We start from the raw sequence: 19,797 nt of genomic DNA, 5'->3' as shown, positions 1-19,797 counted from the left end.
AAATACTAAATTTAACTGAGAGATTTAACAAAACAGGTTCTTTGGATAACCGTAAAATAAGAAAAAAAAAACTCTGTATTCTTATTGACTTAACAAAATAAGAGCTGCTTTCGAACATAGTCCCCAAAATGCCTAAGACATGTAGCATAGGAGGCAGAATTTTCTAAAGCATGATCATGGTGAGGAACAAAACTGTTGAAAATAAAGCTTTCATTAATTCCAGACATTCATGAACTACAACCTCAAGATTACAATCATAAAGTTAACTTTTGTAATTGGATGCTAGAAAAAGAAAAGAGTGAAGAAATTAATCCTAGATCGATTTTTTTTCTAATGGGACTTAATTTCATCTGAATGGCCACGTAGTAACATATAACAACAGGTACTGGTTAAGAGAGAAGCCAACAATACTGAATGAGACTGTAAGATGCAAAATACCAGTGTAATGTATCATCAGTGTCCATAAAATACCAGTATCGGTACCGAATGTTGTTATGCTGTGCTTTATACAAACTGGTTTTGCACTAGAAATGAAATATCTAGCCACCTCAATCAATAAAGCATAAAATTGTATATTGTACGCTAGTCACATGCCCAGTTTAAGTAAAATATCATATTTCAATATAAGAGTCACTGACAGTTTGTAAGTCCTGCACTGTAGCATTGTAGTCTGAGACATAATGCCTAGGGTTTGCGTTACAGAATGTATGTTGGTTCGATTTCTCATGGGTGAGATGTAAATTTATAGCATTAATTTTTTGTATTTATATAAAAATTTAAAAAAATAGTAGCATTACATAGCAGTAATTATTTGAAGTAATAGCATTTTATTAGCTAAAACCTATTTTGTTATTGTATGTTTTTGAGATGAAAAAATTAAATTAAGATGTATAAATGGTAATATATATGCCTGCTCAGTGATACAATGACCAGTTAAATAACTATAGTTTCAATTATGTTGCCCCCCCCCCCAAAAAAACAAAACGAACAAAAACCATGAAAAAATACACTTATATGTTGAGGATGACCAATTTTGCTATAATAGTATGACATTGAATGAACATTCTTCAAATTCAACAGCAACCAGCAATTATTGTAATTTAAATATCAATGATGGAAACATTACAAACAGTTAGTGACTCACTTCAACCTGTTTGGTAACGATATCCATGCACACTTGAGAAAGTAACAGATTTATCCTCTATAGTCTATATGAAAGTGGAAGTAAATCCCGAAAAGACAAAGTATATGATTATGTCTCGTGACGGGAATATTGTACGAAATGGAAATATAAATATTGGAGATTTATCCTTCGAAGAGGTGGAAAAATTCAAATATCTTGGAGCAACAGTAACAAATATAAATGACACTCGGGAGGAAATTAAACGCAGAATAAATATGGGAAATGCGTGTTATTATTCGGTTGAGAAGCTCTTATCATCCAGTCTGCTGTCCAAAAATCTGAAAGTTAGAATTTATAAAACAGTTATATTACCGGTTCTTCTATATGGCTGTGAAACTTGGACTCTCACTCTGAGAGAGGAACATAGGTTAAGGGTGTTTGAGAATAAGGTGCTTAGGAAAATATTTGGGGCTAAGCGGGATGAAGTTACAGGAGAATGGAGAAAGTTACACAACACAGAACTGCACGCATTGTATTCTTCACCTGACATAATTAGGAACTTGAAATCCAGACGTTTGAGATGGGCAGGGCATGTAGCACGTATGGGCGAATCCAGAAATGCATATAGAGTGTTAGTTGGGAGACCGGAGGGAAAAAGACCTTTAGGGAGGCCGAGACGTAGATGGGAGGATAATATTAAAATGGATTTGAGGGAGGTGGGGTATGATGATAGAGACTGGCTTAATCTTGCACAGGATAGGGACCGATGGCGGGCTTATGTGAGGGCGGCAATGAACCTTCGGGTTCCTTAAAAGCCATTTGTAAGTAAGTAAGTCTATATGAAAGATCGTAAATTTACACAGTTTTGAATAACACCACAACAATCAGTGAACTACTGGTATACTGAAACAATAAGGCAAATGGAAATCCTCCAAGAATCTCAGAATTATAAGCATTTTTTTTAATGCTCTGCCTTGTTTAAAGAAGGTTCTTATTTTCTCGTAAAAGTCACTTGTAATCTATATAGTGATTTTAATTATTGAGCTCTTCATCTAGTTGTTCCATTGAGAAACTCTAGTGTAATGTAATGAACACTTTAATTAGCCATATAATTCCGTCTTATTTCGAACTAATTTTACATACAGCTTCAAATGTGATTGTCATTAAATTGCAGATAATAAGCGGAGAACCAGACGGTCAGTATGTACCATATAATGTGATCCTGGACATATTGATGAATGGAAGTAATGCCTTCATAGCTCATTTACAAAATCAGCTGAAAGATCTCAACGAGCTCTTTGATTACATGTCTCGATCCAGATAAGAGAATAGAGCTAGAAGAAATGGTGAGCATATTTTTATGCTGATTTCAACGGTGGTAATATCCAATGAAATTAAAATATAGTTGTATTTAAATGTGAATATTTCGCAACAGACTTTCTATTCTTGAATTAATTTTAATGTACGCATATTTCATATGTTAGAACACACAAAGAGAATGTCAATAGAGAGAACTGGACACATTCATGTGACGAACATATTATAATAGCAATTAAAAATTTAAATATACGTGTATATGTCAGTGAACAGATAAATCTTTCATTATTACAAGCATAATTATATTTTTGGAGGACAATTCCCGTACTAGATATAAAGGGTGTGGCAGTGGGATATGATGGTTTTTATAGCCCTGTTGTGGGACACCCACGACGAATTAAAAGAAAACATATGTTTTTTTTATTTTAATTCGTCCTAAGTGTCCCACAACAGGGCGATAAAAACCGTCATATACCACTGCCACACCCTATACAAATGCCACATTTTCACAGTAGGAGAATTGATTAGTATGATTTACGGAACAGAGTCAGCTTCATTGAAGATTTCTTTAGTTTGATTTTGGATATTAACCTAATTAATATTAATTATTAAATACTATAATTATTGTTCTTTAGTAACTGTCCAAAGACAGGATTGTACATCACAAATGATACCAACAAGGCACCACTTATGAGGCAACTAGGCCAGGAGATAATGAGGTAGGGTGGCCAGTTTCTTTCCCCCTGCATTGCATACATCACCAGTTAGCTACGTATTATGCTAATCAGATTTCAGATGCATAAAACAATTATTCTTGCTCTGACGCATATCAGCAAATGAGATGTACTGCCTGATAATAGATACACATATCAGCCAGAACCTCAATCAGAGGCACCGTGTTAGTTAATAAGTTTAATTCTGTAATTTGAAAATCGATAAAAATTAATGTAGTATAGTACTTCTACTTAAATACAGTATTAAATGAAATCACAACACATTGTTTTAACTAGTTAACTAGTAGTGTACATTTAAGTTACTAATTTGTTCGATACTAATAGAATTATTGGAAGCTCATGTGACAGTTTATTATTATGAGCTAAAGTAATTGATTTGCTATGTGGGTGAAGTAAACTTATCATTATTTAATTCTAATTTAAAGAATGTAATTACATTGTGCAAATGCTCAATACACAGGTCCCTTCTAGTCATATGTGTTTGTAATTATGAAGGATTCACACAATGATGACTGTTTATTTTTATTTTTCTTACTTAATTTTTGTTTAATTTAAAAACATTAGTCCAATAACATTGGCAGACACAAGGTCCTGAATTCTAGTAAACAGAAATTCCGTGAGTTTTGAAAATTAGTAAATGATATATGAATTTTGAAAAATGATAGCAAACTTCTATTAAAACTGAACACTTTGAATTATTTCCATAAAACAGTAATGATGTATATACCGTATTTTATCTCTGATTGAGGTTCTGGCTGATATGCAGCTTACATCTACAGGCAGAACATCTCACTTGACAATATGCGTCAGAGGAACAACAATAGCATTGTTTGTATACATATCGTCGCCTGAATGCAAGAACTAGGTAACTTGATTCTTCATATTTTGTGACATTGCCTATTTACTTATTTATTGCACTAAGGAATATGTCTCGTTTTCTTTTACCTATTTGTTATATTGAAAAATAGATGTCGCTGGTATCGTTCAATCAGCCACCTAGATCCTGGATTACATTTTGTGCGATTTTTGCTAAGCTATAAAAGGGGTAACTAAAAAACGCAAATTTCGAGTTACCTAGTTCTTACATTCAGGCGACGATATGAAGTCTGAATAGTGTAATATGTACTATTCGGCGATGTATGCAATGAAGGGAGAAAGAGGAATAGCAACTTCAAAATACCTAGTTGGATCAAGAATTTGGAGAAATAGCTATTCACAAAACTGGAACTAATCTTCAATCTGACTGATAGGCTTATAATTGTGCCAGAGTGGATTTTAAATATAAGATTAGGAAGTCAAAGAAGTAAGCTTGAAGGAACTACTGTGAGATCAATGAATTGCCTCCTGCAGCAAGATTCCCCAAAGTCCTTTCCAAGAACCTGTCTTCCAGATTGTGAACTTACCACTACAAAAGAAGAGATGATAAAGCATCTGATGGAAGAGCATTTTTCTGATCATGATACTGAACAAGCTGCAACGGAGACATGACATGTGGTCTTCAAAACAATTTCTAAAATTGTATCCTATGAAGGGGTTAAATGGGTAATTTGTAGCTTGTTGTTTGGTCAACTGTCTGAGGACAGGTTTGAACCTTTAACATGACACGAGTAAGGCATCACTCATGAGGCAACTAAGCCAGGAGGTAATGGAACAGGGTAGCCAGTTCCTTTCCCTCTCCATGTCATACATCGCTGACTATTCTCAGCGATAAATCTCGTGCATTTGACGAGAACCAGTTAAACATTGCTGCGGCGTTGTAGTGTTGCTGACTTATGCAAGAGAGTGACATCTCGCGTGAGAGGAAGATGACCATTTTCCGAATTTGTTAATATTTATCATGTCGTAGTTCCTATGATAATCAATCCCACAGTAATTTTTATGACTGATAGATGACTGTCTAAGGGAAGCATGGAAAAAAATTAGAAATCAAAATCTTTCTTAAAAAGAGAGAACAAAATAGTAACTTCTTGTTTAAAATAGACATTTGCATCTTGAAAATGTTTCTCTTTAGAGTGGGGGGGGGGGGGGAAATGTTGAGAAAGAATGGAAATTGGTTTTAAAAGTACATGCTCTTCAAAATCTTTATAGGGTTCGAAGTTACAGTGAGTTAAAGGGACGTTTTTGCTTGGTGAAAGACTCAAGACGCAATATTTTAAGAGAGAGATTTCCGCAATATTATAAAAAAAAAACTCGTGAACTCTAAATATCAATTGTCATGCGTGGCTGTTAACATAAAACACAACCTTTTGTCCCTCGTTTATCACTACTACTTGCTTTAATCAATGGCATGAGTGTAACAAAAATATTCCTTGACACGAACGAAAAATGATCTGCTTCTTGTGCAACATGTAAAAAACGAAGGGAGAATCATAAGAGTGTGTCTCTGTTTTATGTTTTCTTATAACTACGTATCTTAAGTGATGCAGGCACTCTAAACAACAGCGCTCTTGTTCCAGAATATGTTAAGTTCTAACATTGCGCTATAACCCATATCTTTATAATAATTGTATAGATAGAATAGAGTATCTGATATAAAATTATGTTTTTTTTTTTCGGGCATACTTAGAAATTCATTCTTATTATACCTAGAAAGCTATTGAATTTCATAATTGAATAAATTCCCAACCACCAATGTCCCCTTTGATAGCGATGCTCTTTTATTATGCAACATTGCGCTGCTCTGATTTGTGGGAGTTGTCAAGCCATTGTAGGTAATAGGCAGGAGATTTGCTGCGGAGAATAGTAACATATTACACTGGTCAGACTTGAGCTGTACACAAACAATAATTGTTCTTCCTCTGACACATTTCGTTAAGTGAGGTGTATTGCCTGATAATAGATGTACACATCGGCCAGAACAACAATCAGAGGCAATTCATAGTTTACTATGCTTTAAATCACCAGGTGAGGGAGGTTCATATGTGGCCCCTCTACAATAAGGACTGGATATTATCATTAAACCAATTAAAAGAATATTCAGTTTCCGAATTGTTACAGGATATATTCAGAAATCTTGGACAAATGTAAGGGTCGTATTCTGACCAAAAAGGCAAGGAAAGCTGATTTTACCCAAGCTGAATCTATCAACCAATTAGTTTTCCTACATAATTTTCCTATTTCCAAAATTCATCTTAGAATTAAAATTCAGTTGGTTAATAAAACCTTCAAAACTTACTACTAATTTACAAGTCTGATTCTGCGGTGTGTAATTTTCTGAGTACAGCTGTGTATTGGATATTAAAATCTACAAAACTTGAGGTGGTTTGATGACATTATTACCATTAGAAATGTAATATTATTATAGTTAATGCCATGATGTTTATATATATTAACTACAAAACTTGCTTAAAATAATAATATTGTTATTAAAGATCAAATATTTTTATAGTTATTAATCAAGTGGGGTTGGGTCTTTTTCATATACTTAATGGCAGAGCAGTGTAGATACTTGTATGCGCCATTCTCTTCAGTATTGGCTCGAGAGAGCGCAAAAATTACAGTTCCTAAGGAAAGACTGTATTACTTACTGATAAAATAAGAGGCCTACAAAATTTTGTAGTCTCCCGATCATTTCAGCAAGAGTTCTTAGCAGGATAAAATTATTTTACCCTCTACATTTGAAGCTCTACATGCAGCAGCTATACCAAGATGCTGTGTCTATTGTTCGAAAGCTTAGCAAACCTGACTTTTTATAACTTTCACCTACAATCCACAATGACCTGAAATAACTACTGCTTTACTCCCACATGAAAAACCCACTGATCGCCCTGACTTGTTACTTGCATTTTCACGTTGAAACTCAAAAGCTGAAGGTGGATATGTTCAAGAAAAAAGTATTTCGCATGAGGAAACCATTCAGAGGGAGTATGTTTCATTATTATGGAACGAAATAACTTTCAAAATGTCTCGTATTTTTCATTAAAAATAAATCTAAAAAATTGTTCTCAATAGATGAAACAACATGATCAAGTGCTACTTCTGTGGATTTACCAGGTAAATAGGCAAATTGGTTCTTGTGTAAAGAAAAATCCTTCAACAATTTATCCCTAATGTGCCTATCCACTAATCTCTCCAATGCTTTGAGAAAAAATGAGGAGAGACTTATTGGACAATATATGAATAGTGAAAATCCTGACAAGAGAAAAGTAAACAAAAAACAACATGATGCTCCAATAAACGACTTAGAATGCAATGTGAAAACATCGTGTCCCATTTAAAAAGGCTAATAAAATATATATGCCAAAGACAAATAAATGTACCTACGTTTAATAGTGCAGATCTTGCAATTTATGTGACAATGGTTGCCATGGAAATTGAGAAATGAATAAATAATTACTGTTAATTCTGTGGAACTTGGGATGTATTATAAGCAGTAACATGAGCTGCTGGCAGGAAGTCAAAAGGAGGGTAGCAATGGCAAAGAAGTTTTTAATAGAAAAAGGGGCATCTTTGTGGACCTCTGGAAAAAGAACTGAGGAAGAGACTAGTGAAGTGCTTTGTATGGAGCGTGGCATTGTATGAGGCAGAAACATGGACATTACGACGAAGTGAAGAGAAGTGAATAGAAACGTTTGAAATGTGGATATGGAGAAGAATGGAACGTGTAAGGTGGACAGACAGAATAAGAAATGAAGCCGTGTTGGAAAGAGTGGGTGAAGAAAAAATTATGCTGAAACTGATCAGAAAGAGGAAAAGGAATTGGTTGGGTCACTGACTGAGAAGAAACTGCCTACTGAAGGATGCATGGAAGGAATGGTGAACAGGAGAAGAGTTCGGGAAGAAGATATCAGATGATAGACAACATTAAGATATATGGATCATATGAGGAGACAAAGAGGAAGGCAGAAAATAGGAAAGATTGGAGAAAGCTGGGTTTGCAGTGAAAGACCTGCCCTTGGGCAGAACACTATGAATGAGCTGGTCGTTGCCACAGCTTAACAATTTGAGATGTTAATGATAGAAGACGTGCATGCTTGTGTACTTCTTTTAAATACGTTTGAAGTGTGTGTGCTGTGCATTAACCCCTTACCGCATACCGGGACAGATAGGCACATACCGGTTTTATATTCATATAACTTATAATATAAGCATATAATATTTCAAACTGGATACTGGGACAGATATGGCACACTGTCAAGAATTGGATTTGACCATATGTGACATCAGTTGAGAAAGAAAGAACTACTTAAGTTATTTGAATGTAAAACCGGTGTGTGCAAGACTGTCCCATGTAAGGGGTTAAATTAGTTGTTTAGATAATTGAAATGTCGACTGAAAAGTTTACTCTACAATAGTGAATATTTATGTACAAAACTTTGGTCAAAACAGATTCATGTCGACAAGTGTGTAGGCAATTTGTAGAGAAATTCCCCAATATTCGACCCTCAAATAGAGGTACAGTTCGAAACCTTATCATTAGATTAAGAGAAACGAGATCACGGAACTCTAAAATTTGTAGGCCAAAACGTAGGGTTCTAACAGAAGCAAAACTTGGTGATATTGGTGCATCACTTGAATGTTCTAATAAATCTTTACGTTGTGTTGCACAAGAAAAAGGTGAATCAAAAACTTCAGCTCATATGGCTACTAAACTTTTGAAATTGAAACCTTACAGAGTTACTGTAGTCCAAGTATTATGGCTACATGACAACGAAAGTAGAGTGAATTTCTGTAATTGGGTTTTACAAAACATTGTTGATCCACATTTAACCATTTTCTCTGACAAGGCATGGTTTTATTTACGTGGTTATGTATGTTCACAGAACAATAGATTCTGGTGCACAGAAAATCCGCGATTAATTCACGAAGTTCCCCTGTACGATGAAAAGATTCGTGTGTGGTATGTCGTAAGAGCAAATAGAGTAATATTCATTCATAGTGTTCTGCCCAAGAGCAGGTCTTTCACTGCAAATCAAGCTTTCTCCAGTTTTTCCTATGTTCAGCCTTTCTCTTAGTCTCCACATAAAATCCATATATCTTAATGTCGTCTATCAGATGATATCTTCTTCCGCCTCGAACTCTTCTCCCATTCACCATTCCTTTTAATGCATCCTTCAGTAGGCAGTTTCTTCTCAACCAGTGACCCAGCCAATTTCTTTTCCTCTTCCTGATCAGTTTCAGCATCATTCTTTCTTCACCCACTCTTTCCAACATAGCTTCATTTCTTATTCTGTCTGTCCACTTCACACGCTCCATTCTTCTCCATATCCACATTTCAAATGCTTCTAGTCGCTTTTCTTTATTTCGCCCTAATGTCCATGTTTCTGCCCCACACAAAGCTACACTCCATACAAATCATTTCACTAGTCCCGCCCGCGTACTTCGGATCAAGCATGACGTGAACACACTGTTGATATTCAGTATACATAAGAGTGATGTTATCACAAATTGCAGATGTCATGTGGCACTTTTGAGTGCACAAAGCATGGATTTTAAACCTACTGAGGTCACTAACTTCGCAACAGGAAGTGAAAAAGCAGCCATTTTTAAAACTACTAAGAACCTGTGCTGGATCCACAGACTTTCGTTCAATGTGCAGTGTACATATTATCAGTTTTAGGTGCACAAACAATTATTAGGTAGTATGTATTTTCTTGCCTGCTCTACAATCTAATTTATGGCCACAGTTCACAAAGCTTCCGAGATAGTTTATGATCTAGGTAGGTCTGGAAACAGCAATTGTAAGATGGCAGACCTCTGCATGAGTGTACCAATCTCTTCAAATAACAAAATTATTTTCCAATTAACCAGCAAAATCGGTTATCCAGCACTGGCTTTGTCCCATAGAATTCTCCTCTATTAAACAGTCTCACATCTCTTTCCCCTCGTGGTTGGTAACATAGTAGTTACAGAGGTATCATTTTCGAAAGCTGTTGTGTCCAGTTATTACGGTAATTTTGAATTTGTTCCAAAATATGTTAAAATAAATATATTGAGCACTATTTACTATGTATAAAAATGAAAAATAGTTTTAATTTTAAAATTTGAAAAAAGGTAGTTTCAAAGTTCTAAAGTAGGCTTATTACATTTTGTTGATTTACTCCAACAAATACAATTATTGTTAAATATAACATATTTCTCTTAAAAGATTAAACAAAAATTTCCATAAAAATCAATGAAAGCTCTTTAACTTGACGACAGATGATATAATGAAAGAATTATCCAATAAAAAAATACTGGAAGAGTATGATTTTCCATTCAACACCTACCTACAAAATTTTACAGCTACAGCTTTTGAAATTGACGATAATTGGATAGTTTAAGGCAGTGATAATTTCGTTTGTAATACACAGCAGATTTCAAGAGATGGTCTATTATGATTTTCTAGATTTTGAAGACAAAGAGTAAAACCTTTACTGTAACTTCACAGTTTTTTTATACATTTCTTTTAGAAACAAAATTCCTTAAAACTACTAAAATTCTTTTCGAGAAATGTAGAGACAATCACAGAATAAATAAGTAACTGGTTTGAAACCTACGCTTACCCATGGTGGTGATACCACAACTTCTAGGAAGTAATTCCTTTTATTCTGACAGTAAACAGTCCAGGCTTGTTTTTGAGCGATATATGCAAGACTCTCAGTATGGCCATCAACACATTTATATATTGATTTCATTCGGAAATTTTCCAATAACATGTACATTTTGATAATGCGGTGGATGTCATATGTATCTATAGCAACAAGAATATTTAGAGTGATTGTGAGGCAAACGTGCAACAATGAACACTACTGATTCACAGTCAATATTATTACAAATTCTTCATACAGTCATTATTGAGTAGACAAAAGAACATTTCATGTATATTAAGAAATGTTCCTTGAATTTAGGAACAGAAACTTTAGGCTAACCACTGAATCTCATTTAGATATTTTTTGAAAGGAACACACAAAAACAATTCTTGGTGAATATTTAAAACTGCCAAAAATTAACATTAAAAAAATTAAACCATCTTAGGGTATAGAGTACGTTTCGTGCATCACCTATATAACTCATACATAATACAAAAATTAAGTCTATTCTAAATGTAGACGACATTGATATTTTAACAAAATAAACAAATTTGTAAGATCTATTGGAATGTTGATTGTATTACGTTAAGATAAGATTTATGAAAATTAGTACTAGTCTAATGCCCAGAATTATGGATGATTTTCATTCTCCTTCTTACATAGAAACAGAAATCAAAATAAGTCTATATTATACGGAAAATTTCCAATGTTTCAAAGTGTATAATTTAGAGAAATATTAGGCACCCTATACACACTACAGAATTTTGTGTTTTAGTGTTGGAAATTCCTTGATACCACAAATAAACTATTGCATTTAAGCATAATTCATCTAACTTGGAGCATTTTACAGTCGATTACCACCTATAAGTTCTAACTCTTTTGTTTATTCTAAGAGTAGATGAAATGTGAAGACAGGTACAATTCCTTTCTTCTTCACAGTCCTTTAGTTGCTGGTTGCCTTGTTTACAGAATTTTGTACTGTAAATGCCTCTTGACTGTTACGTATCTTTGTTCTTCCCAATTCCCATGCTAACAAATGGCCAGTTTCCTTTGGAATTCAGATTTTAAAGGTACACCACTATTTGCAGCATTCATCCATAACTACCAGGATTGAAATTCAATTGTTTTGACTCTTACTTTAGTCTGACAGCTATCATTATATCTTCAAGGACAAAAGTTGTGTTTGAGCATAACACGAGGGTAAAAGTGATTTATGTGAGTGAGCAAGATAAATGGTCTGTTAAGCAGATCATGAAGATGTTCAACATCAGTGAAACTCAAATGTATGAGATTTTAAAAAAAACGAAACTGACATTTTCAAACTGTGGGAAAAACTGTGCTAATGGGAAAATAAAATGCGAACTTAAGAAAACTACAACTGAAGATATTAATGAAATAGTGTGGGAGTTGGTTGTCAATGTCAAAGTGAAAAATCACTACATGTTGTATGCTATGATACAGGAATATACTAGAAAGATATGTTTAGTGTGATTTCTTGGACTAAGTGTTTGTAGAAAGTTAGGCAACCAAAAATGTAAACTGTATGCTGAAAACCCCGCTTGACTATTGGAAAAAAAAAAAAAAATTCATTAATTAATTAAAAAATTGGGCATTTTTTTTCTGTTCAATGTGTGTTCAATTACAGTGTGAATAACTAAATAAAAAACATATTTTATTTCATCTTGTCACGTGCATGTCCCTGGTTTAATTTTTACAGTACACCTCAACCAAACAGAAAACTGGCTGCAGCGGAACATTTTCCTCATCCCTTTTGAGTCTGTTAAATCAGGTTTTACTGTAATAATGATTTAAACGTGAGAGAAAGCAATGGTAGATTGTTTAAAATAGGTATAGATTGGAATTTTTCCATTTCTGATATCACTTTTTGTTGACCTGAAGACGAAGACAGAGTCAATCTTCGAAACATTGTGATTTTTCCTTTTTCATTATCATCAACGGAAGAAGTCCAATCTACATGTCTTTTAAAAACGTCAGAGGTGAGTAATGTACTTTTTGATGATATTTTTAAGTTAGAGTATACTTACTTTAGTTTTAAGTCTGACTTATTATTGTTGAATATTAAAATTAGTTATAATGTTAAAATATCATAGTAAAATCCAGCCACCTTATCAAGGACATCACATGGGGAAGGAGAGGCAAGTGTGAACCTCTGCCCTTCAACTTCATCTTCAATAAAAAATCTAAAAACATTTGCATAATTATACACTTACTTGTAAGTAAAATTTTGTGGTGAATTGTACCAGAACAATGGAAGGAGTCCATAACTGTACCTATTTTTAAGAAGGGGGACAAGGCTAACTGTGGTAACTTTCGAGGAATATCACTTTTGTTGACGGCGTACAAAATGTTGTCCAATATTCTTTTGAGAAGATTAACTCCGTACGTAGATGAAATTGTTGGGGATCATCAGTGCGGTTTTAGGCGTAATAGATCGACTATTGATCAGATTTTTTGTATTCGACAGATAATGGAGAAAAAATGGGAGTATAAGGGTACAGTAATCAGTTATTCATAGATTTCAAAAAGGCGTATGACTCGATTAAGAGGGAAGTATTATATGATATTCTTATTGAATTTGGTATTCCCAAGAAACTAGTTCGATTAATTAAAATGTGTCTCAGTGAAACATACAGCAGAGTCCGTATAGGTCAGTTTCTATCTGATGCTTTTCCAATTCATTGCGGGCTAAAGCAAGGAGATGCACTATCACCTTTACTTTTTAACTTCACTTTAGAATATGCCATTAGGAATGTTCAGGATAACAGGCAGGGTTTGGAATTGAACGGGTTACATCAGGTTCTTGTCTATGCGGATGACGTGAATATGTTAGGAGAAAATACACAACGATTAGGGAAAACACGGAAATTTTACTTGAAGCAAGTAAAGCGATCGGTTTGGAAGTAAATCCCGAAAAGACTAAGTATATGATTATGTCTCGTGACCAGAATATTGTACGAAATGGAAATATAAAAATTGGAGATTTATCCTTCGAAGAGGTTGAAAAATTCAAATATCTTGGAGCAACAGTAACAAATATAAATGACACTCGGGAGGAAATTAAACGCAGAACAAATATGGGAAATGCGTGTTATTATTCGGTTGAGAAGCTTTTATCATCCAGTCTGCTGTCAAAAAATCTGAAAGTTAGAATTTATAAAACAGTTATATTACCGATTGTTCTGTATGGTTGTGAAACTTGCACTCTCACTCTGAGAGAGGAACATAGGTTAAGGGTGTTTGAGAATAAGGTGCTTAGGAAAATATTTGGGGCTAAGAGGGATGAAATTACAGGAGAATGGAGAAAGTTACACAATGCAGAACTGCACGCATTGTATTCTTCACCTGACATAATTAGGAACATTAAATCCAGACGTTTGAGATGGGCAGGACATGTAGCACGTATGGGCAAATCCAGAAATGCATATAGAGTGTTAGTTGGGAGACCGGAGGGAAAAAGACCTTTGGGGAGGCCGAGACGTAGATGGGAGGATAATATTAAAATGGATTTGAGGGAGGTGGGATATGATGATAGAGACTAGATTAATCTTGCACAGGATAGGGACAGATGGCGGGCTTATGTGAGGGCGGCAATGAACCTTCGGGTTCCTTAAAAGCCATTTGTAAGTAAGTAAGTAAGTAAGTAACAAGTACCATAATTTCCTTTCAAATATCGTGAAGAAGATTAAAACTGAGAGTATACAAGTTATGCAACAGGTCCATGATTGCCGAAGCCTTGAGGAAGAAAGATCTCACTGTGCACGAAGAAGTCCATGGCATCTCTCAAGAGGGATCCTGTCGGCGAATTGACATGCTTGCCATTCCACCAGGCTCCACATCAGCATACATTATCAACCCAACAGTCAGGTTTGAGGCACAGGAACAACAGCCCGCTGAAGTCCACTGAGAAAAATGCAGAATTTATGAGCCCACAGTTCCATTCTATTTGGAGAAATATCACCTCACCTCCATTGAAGTAGTTGGGCTAATAATAATAATAATAATAATAATAATAATAATAATGATTTATTTAACCTGGCAGAGTTAAGGCCATACGGCCTTCTTTAACACTCAACCAGGAGTAAAGACTGCGTTACAAAAACATTACAAATTTACAAATTATACTACAATTTTACACACAAAACTGAATAAGATAATAATAATAATAAAAAATAAACAACAAATAAGAAGAAATCAGACATAATATATAACATACAGAAAGAAAGAAAAAAGCATAATAATATGTGAACAGCAGGTCAAAATAAATGAGGCATACAAAAAAAAGGACAATTATTCATAATAATAATAATAAGAATAAGAATAGTAATAATGATGATAATAATAATAATAATAATAATAATAATAATAATAATAATAATAATAATCATAATGATAATAATAATACTAATAGTAGTAATAAAATAGTGCAGTACAAAGTATACAGTGAATACAATATTTCTAAGTACACACAATAAGGAAAATTAAGATTATATATAGCTCAACTTATCACATTAGAGATATAACATTATCGGAAAATATGAAAACAAAAACATAAAATAAGTTGAATATCATTAGAACATAAAAAAAAATGTGAATACGTGGAAACATGCAATACAACACTTGTCATAATAGTAAGTTAGTTTGGCAACTCGTCATAAGATAATTTTCTAACTTGGATTTGAAAGAATTCAATGTTCGGCAGCCCTTGACTTCAGGCGGCAGAGAGTTCCAGTGACGAGAGGTAGCAACAGTGAAGGATGAGGAATACAGAGACGATGCGTGAAGTGGAATTTCTAGCGTGTTATCGCGTTGTGATCGAGTATTAATATTATGATAGCGAGAGAGAGTATGAAATCGAGCAAATAAATAATAGGGGGATGAAGAGTGCATAATTCGATATAAGAGAGAAAGTGAGTGCAGATTTCTCCTCTCATGTAACCTAAGCCACGATAACTTCTTGAAAGAAGGTGAGATATGATCATAGTATCGAACATTACAAATGAAGCGGACGCACGCGTTATGAACACGCTGTAGTTTCTGAGCGGAATCAATCCTGAGATCACTGAACAAAACGTCGCAATAATCGAAGTGAGGTAGAATGAGTGTCTGTACCAGCGTCTGTTTTAATTTAGATGGATAATGATACAATCTTTTTAGTGAATGGAGAATAGAGAATGCCTTCTTACATGTATATTTAATATGCGTATCCCAATTGAGATTAGATTCGAAATGTACTCTGAGATTTTTGACGGTAGAGCTAAACGGGATGATTGTTTTATTCAGTTTCACAGGTGGAATATTCAGGTCGTTGACTTCAGGAATTAATCTACGGTTCGCGAACAGAATAGCCTGTGATTTACATGCGTTTAGGTTAAGCCCAAATTGTTGAGACCAGGAAGAGATGGAATCAAGATCTTCATTCAGACTATTAATGGTATCGTTTAGTGCGTCGGGACGGGCTGAAATATACAATTGAACGTCGTCTGCATATATTTGATATCTGCAGTGCTTAAATGAGTTGGAAATTCCATTTATATAAATAGAGAAGAGCAAGGGGCCTAATACTGATCCCTGAGGAACTCCTGTATCTACAGTACGCCAGGATGAGAAACGATTATTAGATATGACACGCTGCTGGCGGCCAGTAAGGTAGGAGTACATCCAGGTGATAGCACTATCAGAAAGGTGTAGCGTTTGTAGTTTAGTTAATAGTAGATCGAAGTCAACAGAATCAAAGGCTTTGCTATAGTCCAATAAAACTAGTACAGTAGCCTGTCGTTTATCCATGGCTGCGCGTATGTCCTCAGTAACATTCAACAAAGCAGTAGAAGTGCTATGGCCATTTCTGAAACCTGATTGTAAAGGGTCTAAAAGATTAAATTCTATTAGGTAGTCTGACAACTGCTTATGAATGATGCGTTCCAGAGCTTTAGATAAAACGGGAAGAATGGAGATTGGCCTATAGTCTTTTGCAGAAGTAGGTGAATTTACTTTAGGAAGTGGGCGTACCAAAGCTGTTTTCCAGAGTTGCGGATAAACAGACGTGATAACTGAAGAATTGAAAATATGGGTTATTACAGGAAGCACGATATCAACTAACTTATTGATAAAGACTATGCTTATGTTGTCAGAGCCTTGTGCTTTAGATTTAATGCTTTTAAGAGCCCTTCTTACTTCAGAATCAGTAATGGTTGGCGCTAGGGGCACAATACCTCGCCTCTTTGTCAGTTTCTGCAAGAAGTTCCAGCTGAACAACGACTTCATTCGTTGCCGCTATCAGAGGATCACTTGCCATTTTAAAATACCATCTGTACTTTGTTTCCTAAAACGGGAGAATTTTGCTCGAATGTCTAATCTGTTTATTTACTATGTTTAGGCCTGTTATATGCATGCTATTATCTTTCCTGTACTTAATTTTCCTTTTTGTTCGTTCCAGTCCTTTCTCTTTTGTGGTCTGTTTTTGTTTTCACTCAACATGTTTATTATGCTTTGTCCAATGAGGCAATCCCGTCACTGGGAAAGCTGAAAGAGTGTCTTTCAATACAACAAAAAGCATATTAGACATGGAATTACAACAATTCAAGTACTTGAGTTACAATATAGCAAGCCATTACATTTTACATTCTCTTTTAACTATGCACACAATGATCATCTTTATGGTAAAACTGTTGCTGTTCAGTTCTCAAACAGAAGTTATACAAAGTTTATACTTTATTTATGGGAAAGCAGTGTTTTTATCTTTAAGGAGACATGACGAATTCATGACATCAGCGAATATGTAAAGGGAACTTTTTAAAACTATTAGAACTAAGAGTAAAAGATAAAGGAAGTGGGCGAAACTATGAGATCGACAATCAATTCTTACAAAAGTGCTCAAATTCAAAATGAATTGATAGAAACAATGAAACATGAAATGCAAACAATAGGGATATCTTATGCGAAGTTTTACCACTAGATGGCAGGAGCATTCCATGCGGCGCAACATGTTGTAGGGCTATGTTATGTCATATGCTACAGTTGATTACGTTTTCCCGCTTGTTGGTTTTCTGTGCATGTCAAAATTATATTTAAAATTATTTTGTATAACCTAGTATAATTTAATATAATTCAGTATTTTCTTACCTCATAATTTAATTTAATTTACAATAAATAATAACGTAAACCTGTATAATATTGAGCGATTCCCTTTAAGAGATGGTTGGGGAAATCTGCAGTATGCAGAATATAGATACGAGTAATTTGAATGTTCATGAACCTAAACGAGAACTTTGAGAACGAGGTGCACGAATAAAAAAATAGAAACTATGTCGAAGGTGAATATCATCTTTAATCATTAGTACGCTAAAAACAGGATATGCAGCCACCAATGTGTTTTTTTTTATATAGGGAAGGGACTATCGAGATTGAATTCCTTGTATTTTTTTCTGTAGTTGCAGAAAGATCAAATGAAATTTTTAATAGGATGATATAATATGATCGCAGTAGTATCACGATTAGTCGTGCGTTTTGCAGGTTAAAGACATGCAGTTTTGAATACTGTGTAAGATGATTTTGAAAATTTGAAGTTAAAACATAGTTTTAATAATTAGGGTACAGTATATTAAAAACATAATTCACGAAATGGATTTCACTACGGATCGTCCTGGATAATAAACATCTCAGTTTATCGAGAGTTTACTGAAGGCGTAAACTTCGGAGACTCGTACAACTACTGTATATAATCTAAGCTAAGATAGCTCGCTGTCGAGGTTGCATATGTCTTTATTGATTTTTCTTTTTCCTCTTCCAAAATGAAACTGTAGTCAACAATTCCTTACTTGAAGTAGTTACTTTTATTTAATAGCTAGCACTTTCGAGGCCCAATTTAATTACTTATATTTTTAAGGTTTAAAGCATATATTCAGAATATTTCGGGACCTGATTGAAGACAAAAAGCTTTCCCTGGTTTTTACATATAGGAACATAACAAAAATTGCCATTTTTAGTTGTTTTTAAGAGTATTTAATATATTAATATACTACGTATATCCTCAATGTTTATATACCGAAAAACAAATGCACACGCAAAGCGCATCCCTCAAAGTACACTTGCGCCATCTGTTGGTGCTAGTTCAGGATATCCCTATTATGAAAGAAAGGAATGCTTTTCTGCTTTATCTATTGTTCGTGATATTTCCACTAAAGGACAACTAAGTATTTGTGTTCGATACGTGTTAAAAATATCAGACTCTTTCTTAATTAAAGATAGATTTTTGGGTATTGTTAAAATTGAAGAAACAACAGGAGGCAATTTATACAATGTTATAAAATTCTATATGGACAAAATAGGCCTAGATATTAATAGAATGAGAGAACAGCTAATATAAATGGATAATTTAACAACAGGGTTGCAACAAAATTCAAGAAAGATGAACACAATCTCAAGAATATCGATTATCTCTGGAAATTCTACAAAGCATGATGATGAATAGTCAACTGTGTTTTTGAAAAGCTGGTCAATTTGCTGGAATGCAAATCCTCATTCCTTTTAGTTTTGGAGATTAAAAAAAACAGCGAATCTTTTTGCAAATGCATGAATAATGTTATACTGGTACATGAAGTTTACATTGTGTGAGGAGTATTCCACAATTTCTTGACAGAAATCTAAATTGTGTCCTTCCCCCCAAATTTACAGTGATACTATGCCTCTGCACCTTACACTTCAAGTTTTAGTTGGCAATTTAAAAATATTAAATGCACAACACTGTTTAACATCAAGTGTAATTGAAAATAAAAGTAAAAATTTAGAGTCCCAGTTTCACACATTAAAGTTCCTGGAAATTAGGTGTTTTTATTGTGAAGGGTCATGAGTAGCAGTGTGGTGTCTCCCATCTTCTCTGACGTCACAGCAGAGCTGTAGTTAACAACTTGAATAATTTGCTGCACTGGACCATAGTCCCATGTTACCTCATGTGTAAATATGGCCCTGCATCACGATATGTAAAAATAGAGGAGCCTCTCTTAGTAGGGACAGGATTTGCAAGTTTTTACCTATTTTTTCCTTGCTTCTGAACTCCTAATTTCTTCAATACTTTTTCGAATCATAATCGTAGGAG

General features: G+C 34.4%; 1 long non-coding RNA gene across 5 annotated transcripts in view; it reads right to left on the bottom strand.

The window, feature by feature from the left end:
- The window catches only part of LOC138715532 (uncharacterized), a 75,573-nt gene that overhangs the window by 9,751 nt on the left and 46,025 nt on the right, over positions 1 to 19,797 (bottom strand). For 2 of the 5 annotated variants that reach the window (XR_011336391.1, XR_011336394.1), the window contains one exon: positions 13,780 to 14,606. The exons of the other annotated variants lie outside the window; for them this stretch is intronic. This is a non-coding gene — a long non-coding RNA (uncharacterized lncRNA). Of the gene's footprint in view, positions 1 to 13,779; positions 14,607 to 19,797 lie in introns of those variants that run through there. 5 annotated transcript variants of the gene reach the window in all.

Source organism: Periplaneta americana, chromosome 15 (genome assembly GCF_040183065.1).
Source record: "Periplaneta americana isolate PAMFEO1 chromosome 15, P.americana_PAMFEO1_priV1, whole genome shotgun sequence".
NCBI classification, from domain to species: domain Eukaryota; kingdom Metazoa; phylum Arthropoda; class Insecta; order Blattodea; family Blattidae; genus Periplaneta; species Periplaneta americana.
Note: the sequence above shows the minus strand (reverse complement) of the source record. Positions and strands in the feature narration are given on the sequence as shown.